The sequence below is a fragment of the Chaetura pelagica genome, unplaced genomic scaffold, assembly GCF_000747805.2.
Source record: "Chaetura pelagica isolate M959 unplaced genomic scaffold, ChaPel_1.0 scaffold436, whole genome shotgun sequence".
Lineage (NCBI taxonomy): Eukaryota > Metazoa > Chordata > Aves > Apodiformes > Apodidae > Chaetura > Chaetura pelagica.
In genome coordinates this window covers 48573-54842 of record NW_009953651.1, presented here as the reverse complement: position 1 = coordinate 54842, position 6270 = coordinate 48573, and the positions used below count along the sequence as shown (strand labels likewise).

The following is a 6270-nucleotide window of genomic DNA, read 5'->3' as shown; positions in this document are numbered from 1 at the left end:
CCCCCCCCCCCAACACACACTATGTGGATCTGATTTCCTCAGGAATACAGGGCTTGTTTTTCACATTCATATGGTGGGAAGGTCTCATTTTACAATTTGACAAATTTAGATAGAATGTTACTGGAGAGGTTCTGATAATTGAAGGAATGTGTTCTCTCAGCTGTTAGGAGATGTGCCAATGCAACCCTATTGTGAAGCCTTGTCTACAATGTCATTTTGGACAGATATGTCTGATTGAACTGTGAAAAAGCTGCTAAGGTGCTGTTAAGAAGTAGGGCAGAACTCATCCTTGGCCAGTGGTCTGAGGGCTTATCCAGGATCTCTGGTGGATTTGCAACTCTTGGTATAAAGACAGTGTTTCTTGGGCTGTGCTTCTGATATATTTGATGTTTTCTTTCTAATGTTATACTTGTCTACACCAGCTGGTGTGTGAGCTACGGGTGCTGTCTTGCAGATAAAGTGTAGTGCTTATTTCCACAAGGAATCGTGGAGGGCAATCTGTTTCCAAAACTATCTGCTTAAATTAGGTAAATTGATAGAGGAAAAATCAGTCTGCTTCTGTTGCGCATGAAGATTTTGGTACAAACTCCTGTCTCAAGAAATCCTTATGCTGGACATAAGGAAGCAGAAACTTCCATATTTGAGAATAATTAGGGCTGTTTCGTTTTAGTTGTTAGAGATCAGTGGAAGAGCCTGACAATAACAGAGAAAGTTAATCTCTGGGTTGGGCAGTTTACAGTGGATCTGACACTTTTAAGATGCATACTGTGTGACAGCTGCCATGAATCAGATTATTAGAGGGATTTTCTGCTCCCTAAAATTTCTTTATTCCTGCCTTTCTCAAAAATGGGGATGGGGTAGTGTGAAGCCTGTCAATGAGCTAGAGGAGATGTTCAGAAGCCAGACAAGCCAAAACATTTACAGATTCTGCTAATACTATGAAGATGAAAGGAATCCCCAAATAAAAGAGTCAGAGACATATTTAGCAGAGTTTCATTCCTAAACAGCCAATTGGATGTAGGCAGGAAGGTCTCCACACATGTCTCAGAAGTTGTTTTCCCTTATAAAGTAATGGCTTGTGATGTTATGAGTAAAGAGGTTACTTCATTCCCAATTTTCTGTAGGATTTGGGACAAGACTACAGCTTCTGCCCTCCTTTACCAGAAAAGTATGGCATCTGTGAAATGGTGTGTGGCCTCTGCACTGGCATTCTTCAGGGCAGCTGGAGCTCTTTTCTAGGCATCATGTCTGTGCAGCTCCTGCTGCTGTAGAGTCCCAAGCACATATTCTGTCTATACAAGAATCTGCACAAGTTACTGATAACCAAAGGACTTGACTTAAGGAACATGTAGCTAAGAGTTTCCATTGGTATCTTGAAGACACTTGAAGTCAATATGGAAGTTCCCATTGTGCAAGGCAGCTTTGCTGGTATCACTATAAAGACAGCAAGTGAAAAAGGCATGAAAGAAAGAAAGAAAAAAATTTTTTTTCTGCTTATTTTCCTTTATCTGATCATCCTCTGGACATGGTTCTGTGGTGAAGACTGCAAAATGGTTTAGCATGGACAAGCAAAAAAGTTCTCAGAGGAAGCCAAATAAAAACCATTGGTTTTGGCTATGGATACAATTAAATAACTTCAACCTCAGGTTATAGACACACCGAGCAAATTATGCCAATTATGATGATTTCTACACAAAGGAGTGGGATAAGTACTGAGAGATAGCAAAAAATGATGATGGAAGTGGCTTTCAGAGGGGAAAATTTCAGGAATGGTGCTGTTTTCTTTTTCCCACAAAAAAAAAAAAAAATAAAATATATATACATATAAAATTGAGCTAAGCTGGTATATGTGCATAGAGGAAAGTTCAGAGGTTTGATCCCCAGCATTAAGGCTTGGTCCTCAGAAGATTGCTTCTGTTCAGTTTTGCTTAGATTCTTATTCCTGTCTGTGCATACTGTGAAGTACATTCTCCTCTTGCTCCCTACCCCTCTGGTTGACCTATGTTGCTGAGAAGAAACCTGTAAACTACTGCTGTATTTTTTTTCCTTGTGTGTTTTTATCTGTAGTAATATCTGTGTGATCAGAAGTCAGTTATGGAACTACTAAGCAGAAAAGAAATACCTTTATTCTATAATGTCCCTTGAGCCAGACTGACCTAATTTCCTTGCATAGTTCACCTGCTCGCCTTCCTTCCTGCCTGCACTTGGACTTTCCATAACGTAACACCCCAGAGACAAGCTGCCTGGCAAACACTGACTCTCCGCTGTGTGCTGGAGGATGGTTGTGCAGCCTCTCCATGTTTTTGTTGTGTTGCTCCTGTGTATCCATCGCTGCTGCTCAGTGAGCCTCTGGGCTTGCTTCTCCCTTCTAGTTTTTATAGCCCTGCCTCTAATATCCTTCACATGGTAAGTCCCCCCAGACAAGTGGTGTTTCCTCTGTGTCACCATATGAACAACTGCCTGCTCTGACTGAGACTCTGTGTCAGCCATATCTTTTTCATGAGCACCCAGAAAGCAGGGATTCCTACATCTTTGGTGCCCATGACAGGCTACGTTATGAGTGATGCACACTCAAGTAACCATTCCTCATAGCAGCCAAGGGTTTGTGGCTACCATCATTGTCACCCCCAGTAATTGTGGTGCTCACCAGGATAAGTTCACAGAAACTGTGGTGAAGCTTAACAGTGATACAAAAGTGTCTGTGTGGCCACTGCCTCCTATAATAGCCACAGAGATCTCTTGTGAAAGCTTTAATGTGTATTTCTAGCTATGCTGAGGTGCAGTGTGAATGGTGTACCAGTTCTAATGAAGAGTTGTTTAGTTGGCTCTGCAATCTCGTGTGTTTCTCTGCTAGAGCAGCCTCTCTAGTAAGTTTTTTTTGGGTGTGAATATCTTCTCATTAAGGTGAAAAGTTTGGATTGTTTTGGATATTTGTCCGAGTCTTTGTATTCCCAAGGAGAAGTAGTAGATGATGCTTCTGAAAACATTAGATTGTGTTTTCTCTGATCTAGGAGGAAATTTACTTTTATATCAAAATCAGACATGATACTTCAGTGAAGGGTTCTGCTGTGTGAAAGTCTCCTTCCTCTTGACCTGTGTTTCTTAATCTAATACCATAAGTAATTTTTCTCTGCTATATTTTTGAGTGTTGCTGGAAAACAAATTATTTAATTTTGGTTGTCCTTTAAGTGTCAATTGGAGATACAAGAAAAAAAAAAAAAGGATCTCTTTATATGCTCTATTGTAGTCCATTTACCTTGGTAAGGTTTTAATCTGTGGAATTTGTTTGTTTGTTTTGTTGGGGGTTGTTTTGTTTTGGGTTTTTTTTTTGTGTGTTTGGTTTTGTTTGTTTGTTTTATTGGGGGTTGTTTTGTTTTGGGTTTTTTTTTGTGTGTTTGGTTTTGTTTGTTTGTTTTTGTGTTGTTGTTGTTTTAGCTGTCTCTTATCTTTTGTCCCAGTGCTGGAACTGAAATAGTAAATAGCTTTTGCATGGCTCATGTTCCAACATTTGTTAGCTTCTGTTTCTGACCCTCAAAGGAAGTTACATTCCTTAAAAGTTCCTTTCCTTAAAAGTTAAATTCCTTTTGGTTTTCACTCCATAATTCTGCCTATGTACTATCTCTACTAATGGCCTAATTCTTATAATCTCTACATCAAAAACTCCCACTGTGGTTGTATGGGAGAGTTTCTGCATTAAGACTCAGTCAGCACACACGATTCCCCTCTCCATTGTAACAAGACTCATAAAGCAAGGATCTCACTTGGATACTCATATCATTCTTCGTCTGTGTGCTTAGAGCTTTTTTGAATTTGTAATGGCTTAATAATGGAGTTTGAGATGCTGATTTCTGGCCTTTATTTTGACAAAATATTTTTTGGCTATGGAAGGGCTGCTTGTTAGAATCATCCTGCCCAGAGAACAGCTGGCTACAGCTGTAAAAATCCAGTCCGGTGCTGAAAATAATGTGTACAGTGAGAACCATTACTTTATTTGCTAAAAATATGTTCAGTCAAAATCTAGATGGGGCTTAAAAAATTTAACAACCCTGTTATGAGAAATTTGAGGTGAGTATACAACAGTTCAGGCTTGCAGCCATCAGTGGAGTGAGTAGCACTAGGGAGATGTTGGCCCACAGGTCAAAGGTTTTGAAAAAAAGCTGAGAGAGTAACAGGATGGATTCTAACCCATTGCAGCCTAGAAGGGATAGTTAGAATGTTTGAATGGAACATTTTCACAACCTTCAAATACTTCACTCGGAACCCTATACAACAGCAGGTTTTTCACTACAATTAAGCCTGTGGGCAATAACTAGCAAACAAGAGAAAGCACTTTAGATTAAAAAAAAATCTCTAATGAGAACAAAATGTTTATTTAAAAATGCCTTCTCTGTTACAAAAGACTGCTCTTCCAATTTCTTATTCTGCTTTTTGGATGTTCTAATGGAGGCCTGGACCTTTCTTGCTTGAACACATGCCACTCCTTCCAGAGAGTGTCTATTGTGGGCACACTCCATCTCTCTGTATTTTAGCAACTCTCCTCGAGTTTTAAAGTGTTTATCTTACACAGCTGAATGTCTCCTCTTGTTTCATGAGCTCTACGCTGGAATGCAGTGGAAGAGACCCAGGACCTGTGGCCACACAGATTAGAGGTTTTTTTAATAAGGTCCCTATATGGTTTTGTTAGAAACTTCAGCTCTATCTCTGCCTGTCTCTGCTCCTTGTTTGGGAGGCTAGTGGGAGGAGAAGAGCTGAAGGGCCTATATAACCTCAGAGCTTTCAGAGACGGAGTGCACCATCCCAGAGCAGCTATCCCCAGCCAAGCACTGTCAGGGTAAGTGGCACTGAACCAGTAGCATGATTTACAGATTGCTGGAGGACTTCAGTTAAATAATGCCAAATTGAAGCTATTCAGGAGGATGAACTGCTGTGCTGCAATTTGCTAAGCAAACTTACTGGAGTCAAATTGATAAAATGCTTGTAACATCTGTACTCAGTTGTCTTTATTTTATAGCATTTCCGAAAGAGAAATAGAAGTTCCACGTGATGATTTTGCTGATTCCACCAGTGGTCCAGTAATATCATAAAGACATAGTCTGTGTAATGCCATGGCTGGAATTACAACTGTATTAATGTTTAAATGAACCTATGTGACCCTGTAGTGTCATTTTTGTACAGAGTAGAGTAACTGAATGGGTGTATTTACCCACTGGGTACTAGGGTTTCTCAGCAGGTTTGCTTCAGTGCTCTTAACTCAGTGTGAGGTGATATATTTGGGGGAATGTGACTGTAAAAATATGCAGAAGTATGCAAAACAGCAGTGTCTAATAGGATACCATGAGGATGCCTGCCTATTTGTTCTTGTCTCTATGCATATGTAACTACTATTCTGTAAAATGCCAAATATTTCATTAAGGAACAGGCTACACACAGTATTTCTTGTGGGGGTGAATTAGTTGCTTTTTGTGGACATTGGGGGCATTATCGGTTATCTTTAGAGATAAAGCATGTAAAAAAAAAGAGGCCAAATACTGTATTAATTACTTGGGAGAAAAATTTCTTTTCCTCCACAGTGCTGAGTGACTTTTGCTGCTGTAAGCTATTACTACTGCATGCCGTGGCAGTCCTGAGCTGTAATGCACTGGCTGTCAACAAAGTGCCCTGTCTGACATAATTTAGCTTTGATTTTTCAACTTTTCATGCTTTTTTACTAAATATGGTTTTCATTTAGAGTCCACTAAGCTCAGAAATGTAGCCTTTCCTGCCCCCTTCTTTCCCCTCCCCCAAGTGATTTTTGGCATTGCATTAGTTGCATGGGTTTGAGCAAACCCCTGACCTTGAACTCTGTTCCAAAAACAGATGGTTGAAAAGCATATTTCCTAATTAGGAAATGGTTTGTCCAAACCAGTCTGTTCATTCATGTTAGGTAAGAATTGTACTCCATTCACTAACTGTTTGAATGTAGAGTCTGTTTTCCCAGGAGTTTAATAAATACAAAAAATTCAACTTTCTTTCCTTTCCCAATAAAGGAATAAATATAATAGATAATATCTGGGGTACATTAATTTAGGATTTCCTTGCCTTGTCCTGGGAGCTATGCACACTCAGCTTGCAGGAGTGGGGCTGTAGTCATGTCCTGTGGCTGGGGAGAGATGGAGGATCTCAGGTGAAGGATTTGGGAGAACTGTCTGTGCTTGTTCCATCCAATGGAAATGCTAAACAGATTGTGGGCTCCCTTGCTACTCAAACATGGCTCTTGCTGACCCCATTCCT

The 6270-nt window shown here is 40.0% G+C and overlaps 1 protein-coding gene across 1 annotated transcript in view; it reads left to right on the top strand.

The window, feature by feature from the left end:
* Positions 1–4789: 4789 nt before the first annotated feature.
* ACTA2 (actin, alpha 2, smooth muscle, aorta) overlaps positions 4790–6270 on the top strand; it is an 11129-nt gene continuing 9648 nt past the window's right edge. Inside the window, exon 1 of the mRNA XM_010000028.1 lies at positions 4790–4831. The gene's annotated coding sequence lies outside the window, so the exon portion shown is untranslated. The remainder of the gene's footprint in view (positions 4832–6270) is intronic.